Source organism: Hypanus sabinus, chromosome 2 (assembly GCF_030144855.1).
Source record: "Hypanus sabinus isolate sHypSab1 chromosome 2, sHypSab1.hap1, whole genome shotgun sequence".
Taxonomy (NCBI): domain Eukaryota; kingdom Metazoa; phylum Chordata; class Chondrichthyes; order Myliobatiformes; family Dasyatidae; genus Hypanus; species Hypanus sabinus.
This window is the reverse complement of record NC_082707.1, coordinates 144730653-144746747: the sequence shown is the minus strand read 5'-3', so window position 1 is coordinate 144746747 and position 16095 is coordinate 144730653. Positions and strand designations below refer to the sequence as shown.

Below are 16095 nucleotides of genomic sequence, written 5' to 3'. Positions count from 1 at the left end.
TGAAGGATGAGTTAGTAAGTTTGCAGATGACATGAAGTTTGGTGGTGTTATCAATACTGTAGAAGTTTGTCATAGGTTACAAAGGAATACTGATAGGATGTTGAGCTGGGCTGAGAAGTGGCAAATGGAGTTCAATCTAGAAAAGTGTGAAGTGATTCACTTTAAAAGATCAAACTTGAAGGCAGAATGTTAATAGTAGAATTCTTAACACTGTGAAGGAACAGAAGGATTTTGGGGGAAGATCCCTCAATGTTGCTGCGCAAGTTGATAAGGCGGTTAAGAAAGTGTACAGTGTTTTCCCTTCATTAGTCAGGCATTGAGTTCAAAAGCCATGAGGTAATGTTGCAGCTCCATGAAACTCTGATTAGATCACACCTGGAGCATAGTTTTCAGTTCTAGAGGCCTCAATATATGAAAGATCTGGAGGCTTCAGAAAGAGTGCAGAGAAGATTTGCCAGGATGCTGCCTGGATTAGATAGCATGTCTTATTAGGATAGATTGTGTGAGCTAGGGTTTTTCCCTTTGGAGAGAAGGAAGATGAAAGGTGACATGATAGAGACGTACAAGATAATAAGGGACACAGAATATCGAGAACAGCCAGAGACTTTTTCCCAGAGTGGAAATAGCTAATACAAGGGGCATAACTTTAAATTGTTTTGAAGAAAGCATAGGAGGGATGTCAGAGGTAGGTTTTTTTTTGTACAGAGGGTGGTAGGAGCGTGGAAGGCACTGCTAGGTTTGATGGTAGAGGCAAATGCATTAGGAACACTTAAAAGACACTTAAATAGGTACACTGATGAAAGGAAAAGTCAGGGCTTTGTTGAAGGGTTAGATTGATCTTGGAGTAAATTAAAGGGTAGTCACAACATTCTGGGCCGAAGGGACTGCACTGTGCTATACTGTTCTATCTTGTATGTTCTATGTTAAGTATCGCCTTTAAAGGGACAAAACTGACTTCTCTCAGTCCACTCAAACAGGCATTGTTTGGGCCTAAAGTTAGGGTTTGCAGTTTGCAAACAAATGTTTTATCTATCATGGCATATGCTAAGCACAAAGAAAGTGATTCCTTTAGCAAAGGTAACACAAGAAAAAATATCATACGCTTCATGGGAAGGTTCTATTTGACAAAGCTTCTTGGGCTAAGTTCACCCCCAGAAAGTCATGAGGCAAGTGATCCGTTGAAATTTGGCTGCATGGATTCAGAATTGGCTTGCCCTCAGAAGGCAAAGAGTGGTTGTAGATGGAGCATATTCTGTCTGGATTTTGATGACTAGTGGATTTCCAAAGAGATCTGTTCTGGGATCCCTAAATATGTGATTTTTATCAATAACCTGAATGAGGAAGTGTAAGTATGCAGATGACACAAAAATTGATGATGTTGTGGATAGTTCAAAAGGTTGTTGGAGGTTACAACAAGATATAGGTGGGATGTAGAGCTGGATGGAGAACTGGCAGATAGAGTTCAATCCAGAAAAGTGTGAAGTGATACACTCTGGATGATCAAACTTGAAGGTAGAATACAAGGTTATGGAAAAATCCTTTGTACTGTGAAGGAACAGAGAGTTCAATGGCATCAAAATCCATAGATCCTCAAAGCTGTCACACAAGTTGATATGGTGCTTAAGAAGGCAAGTGGTGTTCTGGCCTTCGTTTGTCAGGGAATTGAGTTCAAGGCCAAAAAGTAACGTTGCAGATCTAGAAAATTCTTGTTAGATCACACTTGGAACACTGTATTCAATTCTGGTTAAGTCTTTATAGTAAGGATGTGGAAGCTTTAGAGAGGGCCAAGATTAGAGAACATAGGAAAGGTTGAGCGAGCTACATCTTTTCTCTTTGCAGCAAAGAATGATGAGAGGTGACACAATAGAGGTGTGTAAGTTTATGAAAAGCATAGATAGACTGAACAACCAGCACATTTTTTCCCTGAGCAGTAATGGGCAGTACCAAAGGACATTTTTTTATAAATTGAGTGGAGGAAAGTTTAGATGAATTGTCAGTGTAGGCTTTTTAAAGAGAATGCACTGCCAGGGGTAGTAGTACAGCTGATACAATAGGAAAGTAAAAGAGACTCTTATATAAACAATTGGTTGTAAGTAAATGGGGGGGGGGTTATAGGCTATGTAGGAGGGATAGGTTAGATTGATTATGGAGGAAGCTTATATCGGTCAGCACAACATCTTGTGCAAAGGGCTTGTATTGTGCTGTACTGTTCCTTATGAAGCTCCTGTCAATAAATCAAATACTTGGAAACATCATGAGTACATAATGGCCTGGAACTTTTCCTGCTCAGATTATGATAAAATAAAATTAGTAACATTGTTTTAAGAAACTGCAAGAGGTTCACAATCTTCCTTTGTGATCTCCATACAGAAAACTTGTTTTTCTTTGATCCCTTCCTTATATGGGAATCAATGTTCTCTCCAAAAGACAACAAATACAATGTTCCACATTTAATCACACAGCTGTGACCTCTGACTCATTTTTCAAAGGCTCCCTGTTAAAAAACACCACTGCTGCAACTAGTCAAACTAGCAGAACATATTCAGGTTGGGAACACACACACAATCGATCAAAGAAACCATATAAAAGAGGCATCTCATTGATCAGCCTCAGTCAATTTGGATTAGAGATAGCGATGGTTCATATCAAAACAGCATCAAGATGGGGTAAGGTTGTCATGGAACAGACAACGACAAGGGCAGGCCTCTTGTACTAATGAATTCATTGATCTGGAGGAAAGGGACAATGGGCCAGCCAAGCACCATAGCTAAGGTGCAACAGATCAGGTTCAAAAACTTCCTGAAACACTTGACTGAATATTATAGAAAGATGAGAAGGTGTAAAGAAAGAAGTTAGATACCACAATTAGTAGACAAACAACTACTTCTCCTTTGATAGTTGAGATGATAGAAAAAAACAATCAATTAATCCATATAAACTATTATGAGGAAACACGAAGGAACCTATCACATTAAGACCATAAGACATAACAGCAGAATTAGGCCATTAAGCCCACCAAGTTTGCTCCACTATTTGATCATGGTTGATTTATTTTTCTCCCCCTATTCCCTATCAAGAAGAGAAGACCTGACAATGTACCTCTACTCAGAGTCATACAGCTATACAGCAAAACATCTATGGCAGCCTTTTTACTAATCAGAGAGAAATAGAGTTTATTTTTCAAATCAATCTATTTTTAACCCATCACAATCTTTTCAAAGTTCCTGGATCTTTGATGACTGTTAGGTGACCAATGGAATAGTTAATTAGTCAAAAAAGTTTTAATCCGTATCAGAGTGAACTATTCCATGTGAGGACAAACAAGGCAAGGTAACATATGATCAATGTTTGGAGATGAATTAGTTTAGCCAAGGGATCTTCACATGCATGTATACAAATGGATGAAACTAATAGTTCTTATTGTTTACGTCACCCTTGGTACAGAAAACATTGGCCAGGAGATCATGATGAAATTATTTATTCCAAAAAAAAAGTTCTATGCATTACATTGTGGAAAGAATGTGATAGTATTAGAGCAGTTGCTCAGGAGATTAGAGAGCTTGTATTGAAAAATCATGAAAGGTACTTAATGGTAGAGTCATTTTCTTATGAAAATGGGTGTTAATGAAGATTGATCAGAGGTATAAACATGGAGAGTCATTGAGTCACAAAAGAGAAACAGACTCTTTGACCTAACTCACCTATGACAACCAAGATACAGTATGCAAAAGTTTGGGCACCCCGGTCAAAATTTTATGTTACTGTGATTAGTTAAGTGAGAAGATGATGAACTGATCTTCAAAGTCATAAAGTTAAAGATGATACATTCTTTTCGACATTTTATTCAAGATTAGTGTATTATTTTAGCTTTGTACAATTTAAGAGTGAAAAAAGGAAAGGAGCACCATGCAAAAGTTCAGGCACCCCAAAAGATTTGAGCTCTCAGATAATTTTTCAAGGTTTCAGACCTTAATTAGCTTGTTAGGGCTATGGCTTGTTCACAATCATTGTTAGGAAAAACAGGTGATGCAAATTTCAAAGCTTTATAAATACCCTGACTCCTCAAACCTTGTCCCAACAACCAGCAGCCATGGGCTCCTCTAAGCAGCTGACTAGCACTCTGAAAGTTAAAATAAATGATGCTCACAAAGCAGGAGAAAGCTATAAGAAGATAGCAAAGCATTTTCAGGTAGCCATTTCCTCAGCTCATAATGTAATTAAGAAATGGCAGTTAACAGGAATGGTGGAGGTCAAGTTGGGGTCTGGAAGACCAGGAAAACTTTCCGAGAGAACTGCTCGTTGGAAAGCTAGAAAGGCAAATCAAAACCCCCGTATGACTGCAAAAGACCTTCAGGAAGATTTAGCAGACTCTGCAGTGGTGGTGCACTATTCTACTGTGCGGCAGCACCTGCACAAATATGACCTTTATGGAAGAGTCATCAGAAGAAAATCTTTCCTGCGTCCTCACCACAAAATTCAGCATCAGGAAGTTTGCAAAGGAACATCTAAATGAAACTCATGCATTTTGGAAATGAGTCCTATGGACTGATGAAGTTAAAATAGAACTTTTTGGCTGCAATGAGCAAAGATATGTTTGGAGAAAATATGTTTGGAGAAATGCAGAATTTCATGAAAAGAACACCTCTCCAGCTGTTAAGCACAGGGGTGGATCGATCATGCTTTGGGCTTGTGTTGCAGCAAGTGGTATGGGGAACATTTCACTGGTACAGGGAAGAATGAATTCCATTCATTCTGAATATCAGCAAATTCTGGAAGAAAACATCACACCATTTGTAAAAAAAAAGCTGAAGATAAAAAGGTGATGGCTTCTACAACAGGATAATGACCCTAAACACACCTCAAAATCCACAATGGACTACCTCAAGAGGCGCAAGCTGAAGGTTCTGCCATGGCCCTCACAGTCTCCTGACCTATACATCATTGAAAATCTGTGGATAGACCTCAGAACAATAGTGCATGCAAGATGGCCCAAGAATCTCACAAAACTAGAAGCCTTTTGCAAGGAAGAATGGGCGAAAATCCCCCAAACAAGAATTGAAAGACTCCTAGCTGGCTACAGAAAGCATTTACAAGCTGTAATACTTGCCAAAGGGGGTGTTAATAAGTACTGACCATGCAGGGTGCCGAAACTTTTGCTTCAGGCCCTTTTCCTTTTTTTGTTTTATTGAAACTGTAAAAGATAGAAATAAAAAAGTAATCTTGCTTAAAATATTAAAGAAATATGTCATCTTTAACTTTATGCCTTTTAGAAATCAAGTCATCTTTTACTCAGTTATTCACAGCAACAAATTTTGACCGGGGGTACCCAAATTTTTGCATGCCACTGTATGTATTCAAGCCAGTCCCAAATCCCCTCACTTGGCCCATATCTTTTCTATCCAACTAACAGTCTAAATACCTTTTAATCACTAGAATCGTAATCAACTCTACAGCTTTCTCTGGCAGCCCATTCCATATATTTACCATCATCTATGTGAAAAAGTTTCCACTCAGGTAGCTTTTAAAACTTTTCCCTCTCACCCTAACTCTATGTCCTTTTGTTTTAGACTCCACTATCTTTGGAAAATGATTGTGACCGTCTATCTTACCTGAGACCTCTATCGGTCAGAGTGGACCATGGATATTGCATCCTAGTTGTCCAGATACGCAAGGTAGGTAGTACGATATTGAGAGCAAGCTGTTACCTACATAGCAAGCTTCCCTTCTCCGTGCAATTGACGAACCAAAAGGAATGACAGAAACAGATACAGTTTGGTACCAGAAGCATTACAGGAGTTGCCAGTCAACATTAAATTCAATGTAGGACTGCCTTAGGGCCTCTAGCTCTGGATTTTTCCCTCAGAGTTTACTCCCTAAGCCTTCCTCGTCATTGGGTATAGCTGCAAGGCAGCAAAGGGATGAGATCAGTTTTCCTTCCCCTAGATGAGCTGCCAATCACAGCTCATTAGCCCTATCTACCTGAAGCAACTTGTTTTACGGTGCCAGTAACCTGCCTTTGCCCCTTATCTACACCCCAATAATTTACATAGCTTTATAATATCACTGTTCAGATTCCTAAACTCCTGGCAAAAAAGTCTCAGCTTATCTAGCCTCCTGTTTTAACTCAAGCCCTCCAGTCCTGATTATCATTTTCAGTTTATGTATCTTGCTCCTCTATTCTTCCTCACATCTCTCCACATTCTAACTACAAAAACTAACCTGTCTTTGCATCCTTCTCACTTCCCCACTAAACTTTATCTCATGAGAAAGTATGGGGACATCACATTTTTTAATCATCTAACTCAATAGTATTACTTGCACAATAACTGAAACAGGACACATACCTTTGGTATCCTACACACAATGGATCAACAGCCTGAAAATCCTTAATTACAATCATCTTCTATCTTAATGTTTAACTCATGGTAATGTTAACCTAAAAGACTGTGAGTTTATCTTATGTCAACCTTCTTTCTGGTATCTTCTCAAATATCTTTTAAATATTCAGCTATCCTACCTTGTTAGTTATGTAACAGCCTGGTTAAGATTTTTACTGCCATATTGTAGGTATTTCATTTTAGCATTTCTGCAAGAGCAGTCTGTTTTGCTTTTAGCATGTTTGGGTTTGAGCTAAAGATAAGAGGCTACGTTCTTCAACTTAGAAATCTTGTGTCAGCCAGTCAGGATGGTGAGATTGGGAGAAGGTCCTAGAGAACACTAGGTGGAGAGGTTTTTGGGACAGACACTGGTGTGGGTCAGAGTCTTTACAATGGGAGCTGGGAGAAGACAGGAGGGAAGAGGAGGCTGAGGATGCTATCCTTGTTGCACCAAGTGCTTTGTGCAGATGAACGGCTTTCAGGAGGAAGGACCAATACTCCCGTGGAGGAGTCCAGTTGTCTGAGGTGGATTTCAAGCAACATTTGGAAGTGGTGTGTACTTTCACTCAGACTGTGGGTCCAGTGCCTGAGTTAAAGACATCTTATATGCACATTTGGACTGGGTTAACTGTAATGGGTCTTTTAATTTTTTTTCCCCCTTTCTTTTTCCTAAATATTTTCTATTCATAAATATACTTTCTTTATAATTGTATGCTGTGTACAATCTGTTATTTCTTGCCGACAGCTAATTTACACAGTACTCACACAGATCGAGGTTCAGGTGGTTGAGACATCCCAACTTTCCGGTTTTGGTGGGACCCAAGTCATATGGACCCTAGATGGCCACATCTTTAGACACACCCAGTAAAAAGGGGTATCAATTATTCCCATATTCCTTCTGTCAATTTTTTGGTTCTTCAGTGGAGCTTCCCACAAAGTTTTCAATCTTCAAGTTTACTCCCTTTCTTGGCAATATAAGAAGAGTCTTATTTTAATTTAATACTACCATTACACTCTTCAGCTAGTGATTGATAGGTCTTGTGGAATTTTTATTTATCAACAGAAGCGATATTATTTGAGAATTTTTAGATGTTTCTTTAAATGCTAGTTTTTTTTATATATCATTTAAATCTATTCTGAAATTTTACTTTAGTCAATGTACCTCTCATTTTCAGATAATTGACTTTATGTTCAGTTCTCCAGTTTCCAGCTGCGATCCCAAACAAATGCATAGTATGTTCATTTTTCTCCCCAATCCCTTAGAGTGAGATTACTAATTAATCCTTCCTCATTACATAAAATAAGGTCCAAAAAGTCTATTCCCAAGCTGATTCCATGACATACTTTTCCAGATATGTGTCCCAAATTTTATAAACTCATCCTCTGACCTGTTTGATTTCCCCAGTTGATATAAAGATTAGTGTTCTGGCAATTAGTTTACCTGCGTTACAAGTTTTTCGTACTTCTTTATTAATTTCCTGTCCAATTGTGTTGTTGCTATTAGAGAGCCTGTTAACTACTCACAAAGTACTAATTCTACTCTTCAAAGCCCTATCACCCCTTATTATTAGAATCCTGTACCTATTATTTTACCATTTTGATTATTCTTTCAAAACATGAAAAATATTTAATATTTAATTCCCAAACTTGGTCACCTTAGAACAGGAGTTCCCAACTATTTTTATGCCATGGGTCCCTACCATTAACTGAGGGATCCGTGGACCCCAGGTTGGGGTCTTCTGCCTTAGAACCACATCCCCATAATAACTAGCGCTCAAATCCAGGTTACCCTTTTTGTATCTCAGTTCTTCTACTTTGTTATAAACACCGTACAACCTGTCAGAGCAAATGTCCCTCTTCCCCTGTTGCCACTGTCCAATTAACCGCTACACAACACTGCTACAACAGAAAAGAAATCATCACCCTTGAGATTCTGCATTTTAACTTTGCCCCTTGTTCCTCAATGTTTTGAGCATAACTTCAACTTTATTCCAATTCTATGTTGTTGCTTCTCACATGACTACATCTGGATTCTCCACTTGTATGTACTTTTCCAGCTCCAAGGTGATGTCCTTAAACCTGGTACTGGGTATGTATTTCCTGGCTGCAGAAAACAGCCTCCTGGTTACATATTCCCTAACTATGTTCTATTTCACTTTCCCAGTACTGAACCACAAATCCATGATCAGATTATCTATTCTCCTTATATATTTAGTCATAGAGTAACACAACACAGCAAAAGTAGCTTTGACACAGATTGTTCAAGCCGATCAATGTGTCCAAATAATAGGGGCTCATTTGCCCACATTTGACTCATATTCCTCTAAACCTTTCCTGCGCCTTTGCCTGTCAAAATGGCTTTTAAATGCTGTTACTGTACATGCTTTAACTATTTTCTCTGGCAGTTCTTTCACATACGCACTAACCTTTTCATGAAGAAGTTGCCTCTCAGCTCCCTTTTAGATTTTTCCCCTCTCACTTTAAACCTATACCCTCTTGCTTTTGGCTCTCTTTCCCTGAGACAAAAACTGCATGAATTCACCCTTTCTATGCCCCTCATAATTTTACTCTACAAGGCAAACCCTCAATCTCCCATGTTCTAAGGAATAAAGTCTTAGCTTGCCTTATCTCTCCCTATAAATTATCTTTCGTCCCAAAACAGTTTGTTCATCTTCTTTGCACTCTTCCCAGTTTAATGATGTATTTTCTACAACAAGATGACCAAAGTTGTCCATAATGATCCAAATGCAGCCTACCAGCATCTTGTACAACTGCAACATAATAATCCAACATTTACACTGAATGCTCTACCTAATGAAGACCAGCATTCCAAACACCTTCATCATCATCTGTGACACCACTCTAAGGGAATTATGTTACTTGGATACCTAGTGTCCCTAACACTCCCTAGGGCCCTTCCATTCACTGTACAAGTTCTACCTTTCTCTGGCTTCCCAAATTACAAGACTTCAAACTTCTAAAGGGAAGCCATTTGCTTATTTTCAGTCAGGAGGCAAGGGTTTGGATACCTGGATCATTGGCATTTCTTCTGGGGAAGGTACAATGTATACAAAAGGGACGGATTACACTTGAACCTGAGGGGGACCAATACCCTTGCAGGCAGGCTTGCTAGAGCTGTTTGGGAGAATCTGTGGATGTCATTTTGTTTGGATGTTCAGGTCTTTGACAAGATGCCCCACATGAGGCTGCCCATGGTATTACAGGAAAGATACCAGCATAGATAGAGCATGGACTGATTAGCAGCAGGCAAAGAGTGGGAATAAAAGGAGACTTTTCAGGTTAGCTGCCAGTGACCAGTGGTGTTCCACAGAGGTCTGTATTTGGACCGCTTCTTTTTGTGTTATATGTGAATGATTTGGATAAGGGGAATTGATGGCTTTGTGGACAATTCGAAGATAGGTGTCATTGGAAAAGCAGGGCGGCTGCAGAAATACAGAATAAGAGAATGGGAAAAGAAGTGGCAGAAGGAACACAGAGTTGAGAAGTGCATGGTCATGCACTTTGGTAGAAGAAGTAAAAGACCATAGGATATAAGAGCAGAATTAGGACCTTTGGCCAATTAAGTCTGCTCCTCCATTTCATCATGGCTGATCCATTCTTCTGCCTTCTTCCCATATGCCTTTATACCCTGACTAATCAAGAATCTATCAAGCTCTGCCTTAAATATAGCCAATGATTTTGCCTCAACAGCTGCCCATGGCAATAAACTTCACAAATTCACCACTCTATGGCTAAAGAAATTCCTGTTCATCTTCATTCTAAAAGGACACCCTCTATTCTTAGACTCCCCCACCACAGGAAACATCCTCTCCACATCCACTCTATTGAGGCCATTCAACATTTGATAGGTTTCAATGAGGTCACCCCTCATTCTTCTGAATTCCAGTGAGTAGAACCTCAGAGCTATCAAATGTACCTCATATGACAAGCCTTTCAATCTTGGAAACATTCTCGTGAACCTCCTTTGAACCCTCTACAACATCAGTGCATCCTTTCTTGGACAAGAGGCCCAAAACTGCTCACAATATTCCCAGTGAGGCCTCACCAGTGCCTTATAAAGCCTCAACATTACATCCTTGCTTTTATATTCTAGTCCTCTAGAAATGAATGCTAACATCACATTTGCCTTCCTCACCATCGACACAATATGTAATTTAACCTTTAGAGAATCCTGCACGAGGACTCCCAAATCCCTTTGCACCTTTGATTTTTGAATTTCTCCTTCACTTAGTAAAGTATCGACCCTTTTATTTCTTCTACCAAAGTGCAAGGCCATACACTTCTAGACACTGTAATCCATCTGCCACTTCTTTGCCCATTCTCCTAATCTTTCTAAGTCCTTCTGCAGCCTCTACTTCCTCAAACCTACCTGCCCCTCCACCTATCTTTTTGTATCATCTGCAAACTTTGCAACAAAGCCATCCATTCCATCATCCAAATCATTGACAAATAACTTAAAAAAGAATCAGTCCCAACACAGACCCCTGTGAAACACCACTAGTCACCAGCAGCCAATCAGAAATTCCCATTCTTTGCCTCATACAAATCAGCCAATGTTTTATCCATGCTAGTATCTTTCCTGTAATACCATGTGCTCTTAACTTGTTATGCAGCATCAGGTGCGGCACCTTGTCAAAGACCTTCTGAAAATCCAAATACACAACATCCACCCATTCTCAATTGTCTATCCTGCTTACTATTTCTTCAAAGAATTCCAACTGATTTATCAGGCAAGATTTTCTCTTAAGGACACCACATCATGCTGACAGCTTCCAAATTACCCCAAAACAACTTTCTTAACAATCAACTCCAATATCTTCCCAACCATCGAGGTCAGATTAACTGAGATATATAACTTCCTTTTTTTCTGCCTCTCTCCCTTCTTGAAGCGTGGTGACATTTGCAACTTTCCATTCCTCCAGAACCTTGCCAAAAACAACTGATTCTTTAAAGATCACTACTAATGCCTCCACTATACCTTCACTCACCTCTTTCAGAACCCTGAAGTATATACTGTATGGTCCAGCTGATTTTATCTACCCTCAGGTCTTTGAGCTTCCTAAGAACCTTCTCCCTAGTAAAGGCAACTTCTGTCCCCGATACACTTGAATTTCAACATACAGCTAGTGTCTTCCACAGAGAAAACAGATGCAAAATACCCATTCAGTTCATCCACAGTTTCCTTTAGAATACTTCTTCTTTGGGATGCATATATCCTGTACTTTCCAAATTGCTCCCAGAAATTCCAGCCATTGCTGTTTTGCTGTCATCCCTGCCAGTGTTCTTTTCCCATTAATTTTGGCCAGTTCTTCTCTCATGTCTCTGTAATTCCCTTTACTCCATGTAATACTGATACATCTGATTGTAGCTTCTTCTTCTCATATTGCAAGAGTGAATTCAATCATATTATAATCACCTCCTCCGAAGGGTTCCTTTACCTTAAGTTCTCTAATCAACTCCAGTTCATTGCACAACACCTAATCCAAAAATAGCTGAGCCCCTAGTGGGCACAACCATGAGCTGATCTAAAAAGCCATCTCATCGTGACAATCTAGAAATTCCTCCTCTTGGTCTCTAGCACCAAACTAATTTTCCCAATCTGAAATCAATATTTCCCACACTTTAATTTCCCATGACATTCGTAACATTGCCCTTCTGACATTCATTTTGTATCTCTCATTGTAAATTGTAGATCAAATTTTTACCACTGTTTGGGGGTCCGTATATAACTCCCATCAGAGTCTTTTTAACCTTGCATTTCCTTAGCTCTGCCCATAATGATTCAAAACCTTCTGATCCTATGTCACCACATTCTAGTGATTTGATTTCATTTTTTATCAACAGAGCCAGGCCAGCCTCTCTGCCTACCCACCTGTCCTTTTGATACAATGTGTATCCTTGGATGTTAAGCTCCCAGCTACAAGCTTCTTTCAGCCATGATTCAGTGATACCCACAACACCATACGTGCCAGTCTGTAATTGTGCTACAAGTTCATCTACCTTATTCCATATACTGTATGTATTCATATATACCTTCATTCCTGTATTAACCCTTTTTGATTTTGTCCACCTTTTACAACTCAGCCTGTTGACTGCAATTTTGTCCTATAACCAGCCACTCCTTGCTAGCAATCTCACTACACACCACCTCTGTTTGTAAACCAACTACTTCATCCTCAGTCCCTCCCAAACAGCTCTAGCAAACCTGCCCACAAGGATATTGGTCTCCCTCAAGCTCAGGTGTAACCCATCCCTTTTGTACAGGCCATAATTTCTGCAAAAGAGATTTTAATGATCCATAAATCTGAACCCCTACCCCAGGCACCAGTTTCTAAGCAACACATTCATCTGCCAAATTATCCTATTCTTACCCTCACTGGCATGTGGCATGGGCAGCAATCCAGAGATTACTACCCTTGGGGTCCTGTTCTTCAGCTTTCTACTGAGTTCAAAGTACATTTATAATCAAAGTAAGTATAAGTTATACGATCTTGAGATTCATTTGCTTACAGGCAACCACAAAACAAGAAACCCAAAAGAAGCCAATTTAAAAAAAGACAAACACCCAACAGAGAGAAACAAAGCACAAATCATACAAACAATAAGAGCTAGCAACAGCATTCAGAATGAAGCGACATCCACAGACCCGGAGCAGGCTTGTAACCTCAACCTCAGTTCATCACACAGAAGGGAAAATCATTGCAAAGCTTGCAGATATGAAGCCTGAAGCAGCTGGAGCAGTTTCATAGCCTCAGAGCCATGAAGAGAGGAGTAAACATCGCAGAAGAGTGAGTAGAATCAGCCCTACACCCAGTCTTTTCAGTCCATTTGGGCTGGCATTTAAATTATTCAAACACTAGGTCATCCCCCCGCACTAAGGCTTGGGTTTCGCCTCAGCGATACACTTTGGACCTGGGCCCTGCACCCCAGCCCGTGGCTATAGTCAGATTTTGGACGATTCGGTTTGTGGTGGCCAGTGCTATCATGTTTGCTGTTGTGTGCTGGGCCAGCAGGCTGAGGGTAGCAGACACCATCAGAATCAACAAACTCATTCGTAAGGCCAGTGACGTTGTTGGGGTGGAACTGGACTCTCTGACGGTGGTGTCTGAAAAGAGAATGCTGTCCAAGTTGCATGCCATCTTGGACAATGACTCCCATCCACTCCATAATGTACTGGTTAGGCACAGGAGTACATTCAGCCAGAAACTCATTCCACTGAGATGTAACACTGAGCCGCATAGGAAGTCATTCCTACCAGTGGCCATCAAACTTTACAACTCCTCCCTCAGAGTGTCAGACACCCTGAGCCAATAGGCTGGTCCTGGACTTATTTCCACTGGGCATGATTAACTCCTTATTATTTAATTATTTATGGTTTTATATTGCTATATTTCACTATTCTTGGTGCAGCTGTAATGAAACCCAGTTTCCCTCGGGATCAATAAAGGATGTCTGTCTGTCTGTCTGTATCGAGTTTTCAAAATTGACTCAGCATTTAGATCGATCCAACCTTGCTCCCATTTACATGGACGGGCTCCAGAACTCCTCTGCTCCAATTGCTCTCTGATTCACTTGTTCCAAAATCCACGTCTGATTCCAACTCCATCTCAAATGTGCCTCGATCTTGCTCCAACCACGTCCCCTTAAACATCCCACACTCTGACTTTGCATCACACCTGCACGCATCAATCCTCGAGTTAACCTAGCCTTCACTTACTTCTTCATTGTTTGTGATGATAGTTTACCACAATTTACCAAAGCAAAATGTAATTAATAAAGTACTTAATCATATTTTCTGCTCTATGAATCAACAGCAAGTTCTCACCCAACTTCAGTAGCACCATCTTAAACCAGAAGAAGCTCCTCACCTTTCCCACTTATATCCTTGGTGCCAATAGGTACCAAGACTTCTGGCTGCTCATCCTCCCCATTGAGAATTCCATGGACCCAATCCAAGACATTCCTAATGCTGGCACCTGGGAGGCAACATACCATCCAGGTGTCTCTATCGTACCCAGAGAATCTCATCTTTGTTCCTCCGACTACGGAATCTCCTATCACCACTGCAGACTTCTTCACCTCTCTTCTCTTCTGAGCCATAGTACCAGACGCAGTGCCAGAGACCCAGTCACTGCAGCTCCCCACTGGTAGGCCATCCCCTTTGACGGTATCCAAAGTGGTTTACTATACTTATTCAAGCATACACTATTTTCTAACTGGAGAGGAAATTCAAAAATCCAAGGTGCAAAGGGATTTGGGAGTCCTCATTCAGGATTCCTTAAAGGTTAATTTGCAGGTTGAGTCTGTGGTGAGGAAGGTAAGTGCAATATTAGTATTCATTTCGAAAGGACTAGAATATACAAGCAGGGATATAATGTTGAGGCTTTATATGGCATTGGTAAGGCCTCACTGGGAGTATTGTGAGCACTTTTAGGCCCCTTACCTAAAAAAGGATGAGCTGACATTGGAGAGGGTTCAGAGGAGTTTCACGAAAATGATTGGCCACCATTTAAGTACCAATTGACGGCTCTGGGTCTATACTCACTGGAATTGAGAAGAATAAGGGGGATCTCATTGAAACCTATCCAACGTTGAAAGGCCTCGATTGAGTGGATGTGGAGAGGATGTTTCTTATGATGGGGGAGTTGAGGACCAGAGGGCACAGCCTCAGAATAGAGGGACGTCCATTTAGAATGAAGGGATTTCTTCAGTCAGAGAGTGGTAAATCTGTGGAATTCGTTGTCACAGGCAGCAATGGAAGTCAAGTCACTGTGTATATTTAAGGCAGAGGTTAATGGATTCCTGATTAGGCAGGGCATGAAGGGTTATGGATAGAATGCAAGAGATTGAGGTTGAGAGGGAAATGGATCAGCAATGATGAAATGGCAGAACAGAGTCAATGGGCCAAATGGTCTTATTCAGACCTATATTTTATGGTCTTATAATTTTTCCCCAGTTTGTAGAAAGTCAAAGAATGCACTTTGTCAGGCCTAGGAATATGTTATGTTTATCCTTATCTTGTACTTACCTTGCTGCTGCAGAAAGCTAACTTTCATGGAATTTATACTCCCTGGATGTACGCATACAACAATAAACATGGACTACAACTTAATGGTGGGAAGGGCAAAGTTTATAAGTTTAGGACAGTAGAATGAAGAAGTAACACTCCTTAATCCAGGAAGGGATATGAAAGACCTTGTTGTCAGGGAGAAAGGTGGTAAAAGAGAGGAAAAGAGGCACTAAATCAAGGTTCAGGGTCGGTAAAGATATAGGTGTCAGGGGTTTTAGACATCCATTAGCTGATATTGTCTACAATTCAGAAAATATGTCCATACATACACCCAATCACTCAATACAGTATTTATAGCTCCTCGGTATTGAGGTAGATGCAAATGGCTCTGGAGATGCTGCTGAGGTGGAGACGAATGGTTCTGATTTAATTTAAAACTTTTTTTAAAACACACCCAGCAAGGATTCAACTGCTGCTTTGTTATTCTCTTCTAAAGTGTCTTTGTAGCACAAATATTCTTGCTGACACCACCACAAGCCAGGCTATATCTTGTGCAGTTGCAAAGTTGCTTATGCTTTTTTCTATCTCAATTATCAAGCCACTTTTGCAAGATGGTAGTGTGTATGCATGTATGTGGATATATGTGTGTGAGTATATACATGTATCTATATAATGAGTTCAAGAATG

General features: G+C 40.2%; 1 protein-coding gene and 1 long non-coding RNA gene across 7 annotated transcripts in view; both read right to left on the bottom strand.

The window, feature by feature from the left end:
- The window catches only part of LOC132384850 (neuronal PAS domain-containing protein 3), a 1097971-nt gene that overhangs the window by 939376 nt on the left and 142500 nt on the right, over nucleotides 1-16095 (bottom strand). The window lies entirely within an intron of this gene.
- The window catches only part of LOC132384893 (uncharacterized), a 35441-nt gene that overhangs the window by 3065 nt on the left and 16281 nt on the right, over nucleotides 1-16095 (bottom strand). The window contains exon 2 of the long non-coding RNA XR_009509032.1: nucleotides 5134-5191. This is a non-coding gene — a long non-coding RNA (uncharacterized LOC132384893). The remainder of the gene's footprint in view (nucleotides 1-5133; nucleotides 5192-16095) is intronic.